This window comes from Elaeis guineensis, chromosome 8 (genome assembly GCF_000442705.2).
Source record: "Elaeis guineensis isolate ETL-2024a chromosome 8, EG11, whole genome shotgun sequence".
Taxonomy (NCBI): Eukaryota; Viridiplantae; Streptophyta; class Magnoliopsida; order Arecales; family Arecaceae; genus Elaeis; species Elaeis guineensis.
The window spans coordinates 71,429,640-71,447,199 of NC_026000.2; positions in this window are offsets into that span (position 1 = coordinate 71,429,640).

Genomic DNA, 17,560 nt, shown 5'->3' on the forward strand with positions numbered 1-17,560 from the left:
TGAATCTTCTTCTTCGACGTTTGACTCATCACTTTCGCTCCATGTAGCCATCATAGTCTTTTTCTTGTACTTCTTGAGATCCTTCTTAAGTTGTGGATATTCAGACTTAAAGTATCCCAACTTCTTACATTCATAACAAATAAGGAGTTGCTTCTTATCCTTCTCTTTGCTATGTTCTCTTTTGTAGGTGACCTCTTCCTCATTCCTTGTCTTCTTTTTTCAAAAATTCTTAAACTTTCTAGTAATGAGGGCATTTTTTCATCCTGCTCTTCATTTTTGTATCATCGGATTCCTCATCAAGTTGAGCAGTGGATTTGAGGACGATTGTTCTCTTCTTTTTGACATCTTCTTTTTGATGTTGTTTCATGCTTAGCTGTGTGTCATTAGCGATCTAGAAGTCCTCCAAGGGTAAGATATTCAGATCTTTGGCTTCTTGGATTGCGGTCATTTGGCCTCCCAAGTCCTTGGTAAAGACCTAAGAATCTTTCTTACGAGATCACTGTTAGAATAAGACTTACAAGACTTTTTAGACCATTAATAATATCAGTAAAATAAGTAAATATTTTAGTTATTGATTATCATGTTCCATTTTAAAGAGTTCATATTTATGCACAAGCATATTAATTTTTAATTCTTCATTTGATTAGTTCCTTCATGAGTTACTTCTAATCTATCTCATATTTTCTTAGCTGACATGCATGTTGAAATATGATTGAATTCATTAGCATCTAGAGATAACATAAAATATTATGCTTTTGTATTAAGTTGAGCCATTTTTTTATCAACCTCATCCCATTCCTTTTCGAATTTGGTTGATCTACACCATCAATTATTTTAGTGGTATGTGTGGTCTATTTACTATGATACTCCACATATCATAATCAAGTATTTGAATAAAGATTTTCATTCGAGCTTTCCAATAAGTAAATTTGATCCATTAAAAGTGAAGGTCGGTTTGTGACTGCCCTCGGCTAGTAAGCACCAACTTGAGTTGCCATAGATCTTTAGCTCTTGATGGTTAAATCAAAGTAAGGTTAGAGCATCGGCTCTGATACACTTATGTCAGCTATGTAACCCAAGAGGAGGGTGAATTGATTTTTAAAAATTTAAAATTATCTAGACCACAAGGATTAAGTAATAAAAGGCAAGTTAGTTGAAGTGAGTGATTTAAGCAAAGTAAGATATTAGATGCAAGAGTGCAAGAAGAAAAAAAAATAAATAGAGAACAAGTAAGACATACAAACAACCAAGATTTATATGGTTCGGTGCCAACCTTGCACTACATCCACTCCTCAAGCTCCTACTTGAGAATTCAAATCCACTAAATATTCAATAAGAATACAATGTCGGTACCTCCGACTCTAGCTATCCCAAGCTAGAAATTTATTTTTTGGATACAAACCAATCCAATACAATCTGATTCAAGGTCGGATCAACCTTTTCACATTTTAGAATCCTTTCAAAACTAAAGATCAACTCAAAAATAGAGTATAAAGTTAATCACACAAAAATATAAATATAGCTCCTTTAATAAGCAAATAAAATTTTAAATATACTTTACACAATAAGAAGGAAGCTTTTTTGATTTTTTTCAAGATGGTTGAATACTTGAATGAGCTCTTGAGGGGTTGGTGAACTTGAAATGAAAGCTTCTTTAACTTCCAAAAGGCTCTTTGCTTAGGGCTGAAATGAATGCTTGAAATCCTTTAATCTACTTTTTTTCCTTCCTTTAAGTGCTTTATACTTCATATGATGGTGGAGAGTGATCTAGGTAGTTTAGAGCCATTGGAGATCATTAAATGAGCATTAAATACATCAAAATGAGCCGAAAAACTAGCCGTTACAGAGTTTTTTCATCGCAGGGGTCGACTCATATCATCACACGAGTTGACTCATAGGGTCGACTACTGTAGCACAGAATAGAAAATGATTGTTCTATAATTTTGGCATGCACAGCAAAAGAGGTCGACTCATAGGGTCGACTCATGCACAGGGATCGACTCATGGGGTCGACTCAATTGGGTATGCCAGCCAAAAAATAGCATGTCGTTCCGCCCTATTTGATATGAATCAACTCATGAGGTCGACTCAATTTTATAAATATTATTTTCTTTCAAAATACACATCCAAAAAGTATAAAATTTTCTTCAATAGATTATAAATCTTCTGTTCTTGCTCTTAAGGCTTTCGAGTTAGGACTTGATGAAATTATGATTTTGCTCCTAAAAAATAATAAATTTTTTTCAAACCAAAATTATTAGTAATCCCTTTAAATACTTTGTAATCATCAAAATCAATTCAAGAAGCAATAGTTTCCTTCCTCCTTGGCATGAACAAAAGAGGAGACCGTTCTCCTCTTGGGTGAGAGATCTAGAACTATTCTAAATTTTTGGATGAGGAAAAAACCAAAGAGAAGAGAGTCTTTATCTAAATTTTCTCCACTATCCAGCATCCTTCTTTGATCTATCTTCAACATTGAAAAAGTTTGGGGTGATCGAAGAAGGAGATCAAATCAGATCTGCTATCAGAAGCTGATTGTGTGAGCTAGCACTCCCGTGGAGGGCTGATCGATCTGAGGAGCTTCGTGTGGACCATCCGTAGCGGTTGAATGCTTGTACGACTGTTCGACATTAGTGAGAGCTTCATACCATGCTTACCAGTAATAGAGATCATCAATCCATGAAAAGGTGATGAGTTCTAAACGCTACCGATATAATCTAAAGGTTAGATCAAATTCAAGACATCGATGTGATCGATGTAGTTTTTTATTTTATTTCATATTTTATATGTAAATTTTTTATGTCATAGATTCTTAATAATAGTTTAGATCTAATCTAAAGTATATTTAAAAGATTAAAATATTTAATCTTTTATTATTCTACTGTAAAATTTTAAAAATACATGCTTTGTACTATCCGTTTTTTCTTCATATGGTATCAAAGCAAGGTTTCTTATGACATAAATTTTTTGTATATAATCTGATTTTAATTATTTAAATTAGATCTAAATAGTTAATTTTAAATCTGAGTAGTATAGCAATCTGATTGGATAGATCCTCATAGCCATCTGGTTATAGGAGAAATCAAGATTTCACTATCCTATTTATCCATTCGATGGGATCTCCTATGGCGTGTAGGGGTGCTGCGTGATCTTTTCTATGATGATGAACAATAAAAAAAATTTAAAATTTTATTTTAGAATGAAATAATGTATATAGATCTGAAATTAAAGTTTTGATCATTAGATGATTGATTGTAAAAAATATTTTATAAAATTAAAAACTATTTTCAAACACTGAATCCGAACCCATATCAGCTTAAAACTTAATTGAGAATTAAGTAGTCTAGATTTGAGAATCAAAGATCAAAGGCACTAATTTTATAACTCATGAATTAATGGGTTAGCTCGAGTCAAGTCCATTTAACTAGGTTAGACATAGGATTAGAAACATTGATAATAGACCATGTTAGTAATTGATCAAATCTCATTAAAAGTTAATTCTGATTGGATCAATTTTTTCTCTTGATCAATTTCAATAGTTGTAGTTGGTCATGTCCATGTCTTTGATTAGACCAATATGGACTTTGATCGTAGCTCTATGGTCGAATCCAAATCTATAAGTTGATCAAATTGAAAATGACTAACCAGTTGGTGTCTAAGATAAGTATGGCAGCTTTGATCGATGGTCATTAATTGGAAGCTACTCGCATAGATTGAGTCTATATCGAGTTTATGGTATATCTCTCCCATCGATCTCACTTATCTGGCCAATATGGTGAATCATGTTTTGATTAGATCACATAATGATTGGAGTTGATCCATGCTAACTAGGAAATCAGTATGATTGAGTTAGGTGTCCCTAGTTCAACTTGTCTTGAGTCTTCTTTATGACTTGTGAAGCCAGTAGGAGGATTCATGACTGATTGGCTAGACCAGCTTATGCCTAATCTTCTTAAATCTGACTTGGTGAAGTCAGTGGAAGGATTAAAATTAACTGGTCAAGTCTCATCTCATCTCTCAATTCAACTAATTAAATCCTCTAAAATTGTTAGATCCCTAAAATGAAATAGTTATGGCGATAACTAGATCATAGCCACCCATTAAGTTGGGTGATAATGAGTCCAATGGTTTAGATGATCATTGGAGATCCACACGTCTCGTGCTCATCTGGCTGTCGGAATTATCATTCATAATATGTTGTTTTAGTTGTGTCTTTCTGATGATGGTCAGGTTGGTCGAGCCACACTCAGACTTGATCACTCATTTGTTAGATACACTAAATTCTGGCATGTTAATGGTTGGATCTAACTAGAACTTTTAGTGTAGATGCCACACGCCTGCTGAAGAGGTGTCTAGGGTAAAATTGAATACTATAAATTATTTGATGAAACAATTGGTTAAAAACCAATCCGTGGGTACACATGGGTTGGTCGAGCCACACTCGGGCCCATGTGCAGTCCATGTGAATTCTAGTACCCACTAAGAAATTAGTATAATTTCTTGAATTGAAAGTAGGGGCTATCAATTCGAATAAAATAGTGGAAGAACCTTTATACTAAAATTTATGTCTTTAGACTTAATCAATTTATATACTAATTAGGTTTTAATTTTATTTTTGCAGTCATGGCCACCACCTTGTCGCTTCGATCACTATTAGATAGTGATAAATTGATGGGATCAAATTTTGATAGCTGGTATCAAAAGCTCAAAATAGTTCTGGAGCACGAACGGATCTTGTATGTATTGACAGATCCGACATCCGAGGAGCCAACTCCAAATGCACGTAGCACGGTCAGAGATACTTATCAGAAGTAGCTCAACGATCAAACTACAGTTCATTGTATTATGCTGGTGGCAACGAATGACGAGTTTAGCCATCATTTCAAGAATGCTCAGCCACAGAACATGTTGCAAATATTGAACAAGTCCTTTGGCACACCCGACAATATTGAGAGGCACAAGACTAGTTGTGCCATCTTCAACGCTCGAATGAGGGAAGGAGCATCAGTCATTGATCATGTATTGTACATGATCGAGATGATTAAGCACCTAAGCAAGCTCGACTTTTTTCTGCATGAGCAGTTGCGAAAAGATGCTATTCTGAACTCTCTACCCAAGTCCTATCTCCCTTTTCTTACTCATTTTCAAATGACAAAGCCTACAGTTAACTACCACGGTTTGCTGGGGTTACTGCAAAATTTTGAGAAGGATCACCAGCTCTAAAAGGAGTCGGTGAATGTTGTGGGAGGGTCTTCTTCTGAACGTCGATTCTTTAAGAAAGGAAAGAAGAACAAGAAAAGGGTGCAAAGTACTGGGGCACCCAAACCTAGTCAGATCAAGAAACTCAAGTCCAACCAAAGTCAGGCGAAATACTTCTACTGCAAGAAGCAGGGGTATTGAAAAAGGAATTGTCTTCAATACATTGCCTCTCTGGATCCGAACAGATCCAGAAAGAAGCAAATTATTGCTAGATAAGGTAATTATATGATAACATCTTCTAATTTCTCAATTTATGATTTCACTACCTGGGTATTAGATATCGGAAGCCCTTTTAATATTTGCAATTCATTGCAGGGTCTGCAGGTCAGTAGAAGATTTGAAGAAGGTGAAAGATTCCTTAATGTTGAAGATGGAAGATCAGTTCCAGTTCTAGCATTAGGGACTATTAAGCTTGTATTCAAGTCTAATGTAATTGTTCTAAGTGAATATCGACTTTGTCCTTTTTTTTTATTAAATATTATTTTTGTATGTCTTTTGGCCATATATGGTTATGAAATTTTAATTAAAAAAAATAATTTTAATATCATTATGAATGATGTTAGTGTGATGAATGGACAATTGAACAATGATATTTACATATTATCACAATCTATTAGTGTAATGTACACATCCAACAAACACCCTCGAATTAGTGATGTCTCCGATATCTACCTTTGGCATTGTAGATTAGATCATGTTAACAAAAATAGAATAAATATGTTGACACAAGAAAAAATCTTCGAAGTCAGTGATTGTGAATCACTCCCAACCTATGAGTCCTATCTTCTTGAAAAAATGATCAAATCATCTTTTACTGGAAAAGGTGAGTGAGCCAGTGAAGTTCTAAGTCTGATATATTCTGATGTATGTGGACCTATGAACACTTGTGCCAGAGATGGATATTATTATTTCATTATGTTTACAGATGATCTATCGAGGTATGGGCACGTCTACTTAATGACAAATAAGTCAGAATTATTTGAAATGTTCAAACGATTCTGTAATGAAGTAGAAAAATAAACTAGAAAAAGTATTAAAACTCTTCTGTCTGATCGAGGAGGAGAATACCTCTCTAGTGAGTTTCTGACATATTTAGAAGAGAATGAAATTTTCCTATAATGGATCTCTCCTAGAACACCACAGTATAATGATGTATCGAAAAGGAGGAATCAAACCCTGTTAGACATGGTTCGATCCATGATGGGCTTTGCAAGTCTGTCGATTTCTTTTTGGGGATACGCACTCGAGTCGGCTTATTATTTTTAAATAAAATTTTGAGTAAGTCTGTAAGTAAAATACCACATGAGATGTGGACAGGGCATAAACCAGCACTCTCTCACCTGAGGATTTGGGAATGTCCGGCTTATGTCGAACGTTTAAAAACTGACAAGCTAGGACCTAGGTCTGACAAATATCTATTTGTAGGATATCCAAAAGAGATCAAAAGATATTACTTCTATCTTGCTGACGAACAGAAGGTGTTCGTCAGTAATAGGGCTATCTTTTTAGAAAAAGAGTTCCTTAGTGAAGGAACTAATGCCTCAAAGATTGAACTTGATGAAGTTTGATCGATATAAGAACTGACACAATCTAGTAAACCCATAGAGTCAGACTTGATTAGATCAAATCCAAAATCTATTACAAAAATATTTTTAAGAAGATCTGATAGAGTACCGTATCAATTGGATAGATACTACAGTTTCTTAGTCCAGAATGGAGATCCAGTTAAACTCGATGAGAACAATGAGGATCCGATCACCTATATAGATGCGATGCAGAGGTCTAACTCTGATAAGTGACTGGAAGTCATGAAATTTGAAATGAAGTCCATGAAAATCAACAATGTATGTGTTAGATGTGTGCCCTAGATGCCAGATCGGCTGACACATTTATGTACAGATCTAAGGGCAAATTTATAATTTTGACTATAAATGAATAAAAGGGTTATTCTTCTATCACATTGTGTACATTATGTCTATGATACATCTTTTGAGTTAGTAGGAATGTAAATTCATATTTTCAAGAGTTAAAAATTTAAGGCATAAATTTACATAACTAACTCATAAACAGCTCCTGACTATAGGATCATCACGAGGATGGTGATCGATTCGAAAGGTTGGTGTACGATCACTTCCTTAGGATAGATATATCTTGAGTCTACGATGTGGAGACACCAGAGCGAGAGTGCAGATATTCATTGAGAACGAGAGTATTGAGCGTGACCATATCGAGCAGTCATAAGGAAGTCCATCTTCTCGTCGATGACTAGCTCGATGCTGCAGTTGTGTGTCTAGTTCTTTGACCTGAGGTGCATCAACACTTCACCTTGAGTGTGTTATAGTTTGACTACACCATAACTCGATCTCCTAGTCATTCAGAACTCTGAGGTGTATGTTGGCTGTAGCATATTCATTGTAGGAACTAGGTCGCACCAAGATGGGATCTATCAACCTTGGTAGATGAGAGGAGTAGTCCTATGATGATCGAAAGATCAACTCCTTAAGCCCATGGCCATGGCAGAGTAAAATAATGAAAAAGAGTTTTTCATTGGGGTTTCACATCAAACTCGGATCGATCGATTAATTCAAATGACTGATGTTGGGTTTGACAAGTTCACCTTAACCCTAATTCAGTCGGGACTCATGATAGAGGAACTCAATCACACAGGTAGCTGCACCGAGAGGTTCATCTTCAATTCTGATGGGTTACCACCATATACTGCTAGGTATCACTAATAAATTTTGGGAGAAATTAAAATGATATTGATGATCGATCATTCTAATTGTCTGAATCAGAAGAGTTCTGGTCCATCGAAAGGAGTTTCGATGATGTCGATGATGAGATCACGACATGTCTCATTACCATACATAATTGAACCTAACTAGATCACACAAATAAGGGTTAGGATCTGGATGTCATCAATTAGGCTAACCCAAGTGATTTGAATAAGATCCAATTAGGTTCAAGAAAATCGTGCTAGCACACGATTGAGCCTAACTTTCTCCTCATGTTATCTTTTCTGTCTCTACTAAGCCAAATATGATTTGACTCATCTAGAGAATCTTAGGAAGGTTTTTCTCAATCTAAATGAAGCTTGTTCAGCTCAGAAAAGGCTTGTCTTAATTTATGAGATGAATTTAAGACAACACCTGCTAATTCCTAGCACCTGCCAATTTTATTTTAGGACATCTGTCAAAAGTTGACATATGGGTTTTAAACTGAAGAGGGCTCATTGGAGGATTTTCGTAGAGTGTCCACATGTCAAAATCCAATTGAATTGGGTGTCATAATTAGATTATGGCATGAGCCCAATTGGATTAAAGTGGGCGCCCCAAATAGATAAGAGCCAAAGAGTCCTGATAAACATGGACTCTTTGGTGCCACCTTGCTTGAGCTTATCCAAAGTTGGTGCCAACTTAGTAGAGAGGGTGGGGTTCTTATATGATGTGATCAGATGACATCACTACATCAATCAAAATTTTTCCAAAATTTATTGAAATTTTTTGATTGATTGAATGATGTGGCACTGCGCAGCATACAGGGTCTATATAAACCCTGCTGTGCCTAGGGTTTCATGGAAGAAATTATTTTATACACAAAACCTAATAGCTACCACCCCCTCCCCTCTTCTCTATATCCTCCCTACTCTCTTCCTCCCCTCTTCATGTCCAAAGTGTTGGACGTCCATCTGGCAATGATCCAAGGCGTGGTGACGCCTGGAACAGAAGGCTGCAGGACTTCTTCAACAGTCTGCTGCTCCAATTTCAGAAAAATTTTTGAAGATCTTTCTAATCAGATTTAGATCTGATTTTTGGAGCATAGATTCATGAGGAGAAGGCATTCTAGATCCTACCTAAGTGGATATCAGTAGAGGCCAGGCGCATGCATGGCTACATCAGAACCTCGGACTGTGCAGAGATCATCTACAGGGTAATCAGATTACCCTTGAGGTATTTCTTCTTTCATCATAGTTTTAGATTTAATTTTAGATTTAAAATATCAGATAATAAGATTATATCTAGAGATTTAGATCTAAAATACAGGTAAGATAAAAAATTTTGAATTTATTTTGCCCCAAATTTGGTGAAATCTGAAAGATCCTACGAGGAAAAGCGGTTTTCCTCCTTCAACTGGTATCAGAGCCAGGTTATTGGCTCTATTTCAGATTTAATTTGAATCTAATTTTAATTTTTATTTATCTGATATTAAAGATTTCAGATATTACATTAGATGTGATAGGATCTAAAATTAAAATATTTAAAATTAAATCTAAGAAGATCTAACATGCATGAGATGCATAACTAGACTAGGATTAGTTGAATCCATGAATAGTCTTAAGTTTTATGTTTTAATGAGATTAAAATATGAATTAAATTAAATTTATTTTTTATTTTTTTGATGTTATAATTGTTATAATCAGATCAAAAAATAAAATTTTAATTATTTCATAAAATTGATCTATTGCATGCCTAGACTAGTTGTAGAATTATTCTAGTAATTTATCTAGAATAGTTTTTATTTTGAATAGTTTAATTTAAATTTTATTTTTTAGATATTACATGTGATGTATCAGATCTGAAAGCATGTTAATTAGATCAATTCTTGATACATGAGATGTATGCAAAGCATGTATTAGTTAGATCTTAAATTGTATATGAGATATATAAATTTAGATCTAACTAGTTTTGTAGTTAAATTTATATTTTTGATTAAGATGTTCCTCATGGCCGTCCGGTCACAAGAACAAAGTAAGGTTTTAAGATCCTCTCTTTTTATTCAATGGCGTGTTCATATGACATGTAGGGGTGCCGCGCGTTCATCCTTAATCAAAAATCAAAACTTACTTTTCTGCAAAATCCTAGATCCTGAAATCCTAGGATTTATTTTACATATTTGTTTATGAACCTAAACTTAATTAATAAATTAAGCTTATGAAATTAAGTTAGTCTAAAATTAAAAATTTTAGATCTAAGACATTTTCATAAAATTGGGTTCGGGCTTGGATAGCTCAATTAGGTCTAGCGGTTGATCAAACTGAATCAAGAGTTGGTTAGGTGGGATCATGAAAGCTAATAATTGACTAGCCTAATAGGATTAAGTCTGGATCAAGGTCGAATCACATTTAGATGTGACTCGATCAAGTTAAGACCTAATTTGGCTCAGTGGTTAGAGCCTGGATTGTAGGCTAACCCAATTAGTTCTGGTTTAACAATTTGGTGCTACTCGACTCGAATGCATTCTTGTCGAGTTAATGGCATATCCCTCCCATCGATCTCACTTATCTGGCCATATGTGTCGACTCAGTTCTGATTAGAGGTGGCTAACAACTCGAGCTGACCCATGCCACTAGGTTAGTCATAATTATTATGACTATGTTAAGTCAAGTTTAGTGAGACCTAAATCAAATCTTCTTAAGAAAATATTAAGTCTAGGTCTTCCACCATTGTGGATGTGCGGGCCCTTCCCGAGGTTGATTATTCTCAACTAGTTACAGTGGCTCAATTGCATCAGAAAGATGCAACCATATCCATTAGGCATTGGATGCTACAAATTAGAGGATGGGTTGGGCTCAATATTCTGGATACGATGAGGGACCCAATCAGGAATCTAGTTCGTGCAAATGGTGGGTCTGACTTAACTAAGGATTGGAGCAATATCCCGGGCATGGTGAGCTTCATAAATTAAAGATTAAGTTTTGGGTGCATCATGATTAGAGAATCATTGGACAAGAGTTATCCACTCATCGATTGAACCATCATCAATAACTATTAGGTATGGTGGTGAGCCAATCGGTGAGACCGCACCACCCACTAAAAATCACTAATCACGGAGATTTTCACATCTCTACCAAGGGAGTGTAGGGATCTGAGAAAATAGTGAGAGCCTAATTTATTTAAAAATAAAAACTCTAAACATATTAGTTCAGTCTGATTACAAAATCTAACTAGAAACTTTTGACTCTCTACAGGAAACATGTCTGCCTCAAATTCCCTGACCAAAATATTAGACACCCACAGATTGACTGGACCCAATTTCAAAGACTGGTTGAGAAACTATAGAATTATTTTGGATTTTAAAAAATTGACTCATGTCTTGGACCAGGACCCACCTACCATGCCAGCACGTCCGACTGCTGAACAGAGAGCGTCTCTGAAAAAGTGGACGGATGATGATAACAAAGCAAGATACTACATGTTGGGTGCAATGTCTGATGACTTGCAGCACCAACATGAGAACATTTTGACTACCCATCAAATGTTGGCTCACCTGCAAGAGTTGTTTGGTGAACAGAGTCACGCGGCCAAGTATCAAGTCTGTCAAAGACTTTTTAAGGCCAAGATGCGTGATGGGCAGTCAGTCCAAGATCATTGTTTGACAATGATCAAGGATCTTGAGGAGCTTGAGAAGCTCGGTATCATCTTAGATAAAGATTTTTAGATTGATGTGATCCTTCAATCCTCGTCCGATGCATATGGTCAGTTCATCATAAACTTTCATATGCATAAGATGCAGTGTACCTTGGCCGAGTTAATGAACATGCTGGTTATGGCTGAGCTTTCTATGAAGGGTTCAAAAGGCTCAGTTCTTACTGTAGAGTGGACTTCTTTCAAAAGAAAGTCTTTTGGAAAGAAAAAGAAGTCTGCGAAGAAGTAGGTAGATGGCAAGAAGAAGAAGACAGAACCGAAGAAGAAGGCTGTTGATAAGGAAAAATATTTCCACTGCCAATCAGACGGCCATTAGAAGTGGAACTATCCTCAGTACCTGGCCACCCTGAAGAACAAGAAGGATGGTCCTTCTGGAGGTATGCTTATTTTAGAATCTAATCTTACGATTTCTTCTGCATCCAGTTGGATGCTTGACTCTGGTTCTAGTGCTCATTTGTGCACTTCTGTGCAGGATCTTGAGGAGAGCAGGAGGCTGAGGGATGGGGAGATGATCTTACGCATCGAGAACGGAGCAAGAGTTGCTGCTGTGACCGTGGGAACCTACCCTTTGCGATTACCGTTAGGATTAGATTTATTTCTTAGAGATTGTTATTATGTGCCTGCAGCAACCAGGAATTTGATTTTTGTTTCATGTTTAGCACAAGAAGGCTATGTGATTAGCTTTCATAAGGACCATTATAATATTTTTTATGAAAATAATAAAGTTGCAGATGGTTTTCTTATTAACGATTTCTATCAGCTACATATTGATGTATCTGTATTTAATATTGAGCAAAATATAAATGTCATAGAAATTAAAAGACCTAAAGATAGTCTAAATGATAAGTATCTGTGGTACCTAAGGCTAGGTCATATAGCGAAAGACAGGGTTAACAAATTAGAGAAATCTGGGCTATTGAGTTCGTTGACTTTTGAGTCATATCCGGCTTGTGAATCATGCCTTCAAAGCAAAATGACCAAGCTTCCTTTTGTGGGACATGGGGAAAGGGCCACAGACCTACTTGCCCTAGTACATACGGATGTGTGCGGCCCATTTGATGTGCCGGCTAGAGGCAACTATATCTACTTCATTATCTTTACCGATGATATGTCTAGGTACGGATATGTATTTCTAATGAAATACAAGTCTGAAGCTTTTGAAAGGTTCAAAGAATTCAGATATGAGGTAGAAAAACAAACAGGAAAGCCCATTAAGGTTCTTCGATCAGATCGAGGAGGTGAATACCTTAGTTCGGAGTTCCTAGACTATCTTAAGGATAATTGTATAGTCTCTCAATGGACTCCACCTGAAATACCTCAACTCAATGGGATTTCAGAATGGAGAAACTAGATCCTATTAGATATGGTCCATTCCATGATGAGCTTCACAGACCTCCCAGAGTTTCTTTGGGGACATTATCTCATGACAGTAATTTATGTATTGAATAGGGTTCCCTCTAAAATCGTTCCTACCACACCGTATGAGATATGGCATGGTAATAAGCCAAGTCTGAATCATCTCAAAATTTGGGGTTGTCCGGCTCATGTCAAGAGATAGCAGACAAACAAGTCAGAGTTCAGATCTTTTAGAGCTCGATTTATAGGATATCTTAAAGAGTCACTAGGATACTATTTTTATATTTTGGAAGACCACAATGTGATTGTGAGTTGAAATGCTATTTTTCTTGAAAAATAGTTTATTCAAGATGGTGGCATTGGAAGAATAATTAAGCTCAAGGAGAATGTCTCCCAAGAGCAACGAGCTAAAGAACCTGAGGAACCTAATCAATCAGAACCAGTCTTAACACAACCTCTTCCACCTCGTAGATCGACTAGAGTTTTTCGTCCTCTTAAAAGGTACTTAGGTACCATACAAGAGGAAGTAGAGGAAATGTTCCTCACGGGAAATGGAGCTCATGGTGATGACCCCAAGATCTATGACGAGGTGATATCAGATATCGACTCTAAGAAATGGTTAGAGGTAATAAGATCAGAAATTGACTCAATGCACTCAAACCAAGTCTTGACCTTGGTAGATCTACCTGAAGGTATTGTACCTATTGGGTGTAAATGGATCTTCAAGAGAAAGATAGGTGCAGATAGAAATGTGGAGACATTCAAGGCTAGGCTCATAGCAAAAGGTTATAGTCAGCACGAAGGCATTGACTATCAGGATACCTTTTCGTCCGTAGCCATGCTAAAATCCATCCGCACAATGCTTGCTGTTGCAGCTTATTTCGATTATGAAATATGACAGATGGACGTGAAAATAGCATTCTTAAATGGACATCTTGAGAAAGATATCTATATGGAACAACCGCTTGGTTTCACATCCAGTGATGATGATCACAAGATCTGCAAGCTGCAAAGGTCCATTTATGAACTTAAGCAAGCATCTCGGAGTTGGAATACTCATTTCAATGATGTGATCAAAATATTTGGTTTCATCAAAAATGAGGAGGAACCATATGTGTTCAAAAAGGTCAGTGGGAGTACAGTTGTCTTCTTTGTATTGTACATAGATGACATCCTCCTAATTGGGAATGACATTCCCATGTTGACCTCAGTCAAAGTATGGTTGTCTAAGGAGTTCTTTATGAAAGATCTAGGAGAGGCATCCTTTATACTGGGTATTGAGGTCTATAGAGATAGACGAAATAGGATGCTCGAACTTTCATAGAAGATGTACATAAAGGAGGTGCTAAAAAGGTTTAGCATGGAAAACTCCAAAAGAGGTTTATTACCTTTTAGACATGGCATTCATCTCTCTAAGAAGATGTGCCCTAGCACACTTAAGGAGATTGAACACATGAGAAAGATTCCTTATGCTTCGGTAATAGGGAGCCTCATGTATGCCATGCTATGTACACGACCTGATATAGCCCATGCTGTGAGTGTCACAAGTAGATATCAGTCGAATCCAGACAAAGAGCACTGGACTTCTGTGAAATGTATCCTTAAGTACTTGAGAAGGATTAAAGATATGTTTCTAGTCTTTGGGAATGAAGAACTCCAGATTCAAAGATATACAGAATCAGACTTTATGTCTGATATAGATGATCGAAAGTCGACATCTGAAAGTCTGTTCATTTGCAATGGTGGTGCAGTCAGCTAGAAGAGTTTCAAGTAGACGGTGATTGCTGATTCCATCATGAAGGTAGAGTACATTGCTGCATCGGAAGCTGCGAAGGAGGCATTCTGATACAAGAAGTTTGTCGCAGAGCTTGGAGTGATGTCATCGGATGCCATACCTCTTTACTACGATAATAATGATACCATAGCCCTAGCTAAGGATCTAAGGTCTCACCAGAAGTCCAAGCACATCGAGCGGCAATTCCATTTGATCCGTGATTACCTTGAAAAGGGTTATGGCGAGGTCAAGAGAGTCGACTCCACAGACAATATGGCAAACCCGCTGACAAGTCATTAGGCCAATAGAAGATCGAAGCCCATCTTGAGAAGATGGGACTTAGATATGTAGCCAATTGGCATTAGGTCAAGTGGAAGTTTGTTAGATGTGTGCCCTAGATGCCAGATCGGCTGACACATTTCTGTACAGATCTAAGGGCAAATTTATAATTTTGACTATAAATGAATAAAAAGTTATTCTTCTATCACATTGTGTACATTGTTTCTGTGATACATCCTTTGAGTTAGTAGAAATGTAAATTCATATTTTTAAGAGTTGAAAATTTAAGACATGAATTTACATAACTAACTTGTAAGCAGCTCCTGACCATAAGATCATCACGAGGATGGTGATCGATCCGAAAGGTTGGTGTATGATCGCTTCTTTAGGGTAGATGTTCTTGTGTCTATGATGTGGAGACACTAGAATGAGAGTACAAGTATTCATTGAGAACGAGAGTACTGAGCATGACCATATCGAGCAGTCATAAGGAAGTCTACCTTCTCGTCGATGACTAGCTCGATGCTGCAGTTGTGTGTCTAGTTCTTTGACCTGAGGTGCATCGACAGTTCATCTTGAGTGTGTTATAGTTTGACTAAACTATAACTCAGTCTCCAAGCCATTCGGAACCTTGAGGTGTATGTTGGCTGTAGCATATTCATTGTAGAAACTAGGTCGCACCAAGATGGGATCTATCAACCTCGGTAGATGAGAGGAGTAGTCCTATGATGATCGAAAGATCGAGTCCTTAAGCCCATGGCCATGACAGAGTGAAATAATAGAAAAGAGTTTTCTATTGGGGTTTAACATTGTTATGATCTAGGTGGTGTGCCCAAGGCCCAGGGGACCAAGGCTAAGGTCAAGGTCCATCATTCATGAAGGCTTCATGGAGGCTCTAGGGCTAGTTGGGCCCTAGGTTGAAAGGCTGTGGGCCTTTCGGGTTCTTGAGGTCTAGGTTATGTGGGCCTCAAGGGACCAACTCTTTATGGGCTAGGTCTGGGCCTAGGATAGGTGAGATTAGGTTGAGTCATGGATGTACATGGGCTTGGGTTAACCTAATCTCCCATAGAGTTGGTCAAGGGAGTTTTGGGTTTAGGTCACTTGACCCGATGTTTATATATACATGTACTTGTATAAGTTTGATCAAGCCAAGTAATAGAAGACTCTTTCTTCCAAGTCTCTCTCTCTCTTCTCCCTCTCTCTCCAACAATTCTCCATACCCCAAGAGCAAGAATCCCTATGGTTTCTTGCCGCCAGTCCATAAAAGGAAAGAGAAGAAGGGGAGGCGCTAGCCCCTTCCCCCTTGCAGCTGCCATCCATTTTCTTCTCTCCCCCCTCTTGCAGGCATCCAAACACCAGGTCTAGGACCTAGAATCTCTTGAGAAGAGGTTGGTACAAGTCTCTCTCAGATCTGGAGTTGATCTGAGGTCGTTTGAGGCATGGGTGAGATCTCCATCAACAAATCTACAAGAAAGACTGCAGCAAGACAGATCTGCAAGGTCTGTCTCCATCTATCTTCTTTCCCAACTAGAATGCCTCGATTTAAGATCTATGAATTGGAGGATCTCGGTCCAGGTCTGATCTGGTTGGGTACTAGATCTTGAATTTTTTAGAGGTAGTTTCAGAGGCGTTCTTCATCTGGAACGAAAGGCTGATGAAGAAGACAGCAACCAGGCTAATTTCGTAAAAGGCCTTGGATCGTGTCCAGAAGTCTCCAGATCTGTTCGTTACTGGTTCCACTGCACCAAAGGTCCGTGGGAGGAGCCGGGATTATGCTCCAATAGTTGGTATCAGAGCCACGGTGTGAGGAAGCAGTTCCAAGCACGAGAAGTTGAAGATCCAAGTGCTGAAAATTTTCAGCAAGGTTCCATCAAGGTATATTCTATACTTCTTGATTTTATATTGCTTGTTTGGCTTGGATCCAGTCATGGGCAGCAATATGAAGGTCGATTTTGAGAAGTTTGATGGCAAGGGGAATTTTTCCATGTGGAAAATTCGGGTGGAGATCTTCTGGTGCAAGCAGATCTGGATCAGGCTTTGGATGAGAAGTCAGAGGGAATGACCGATAGACAGTGGGCATCGTTGGAGAAAAAAGCATGCTCGGTGATCAAAGGATGTTTGGTAGATGCGGCGTTGTATTCGGTGCTGGAAGAAAAGACCCCGAAGGGCCTTTGGTCGAAGTTGCACACCATGTATATGGGAAAAAATATGTGCAACAAGCTGATGCTGAAGAAGAGGTTGTACAGTCTTCGGATGCAGGAGGGATCTGATGTGATTGGCCACATTCAGAGGTTCGACCAGTTATGCACGAAGTTGGTGAATATCGGGGTGAAGCTGGATGAGGAGGATAAGTCCCTATTGCTTTTGTGTTCACTACCAGGATCATATGATTCTTTGGTGACTACACTGCTCTACGGCAAGGAGACTCTGGAGTATGAGGACATGGTCTCAGTGCTGAGGTCTAATG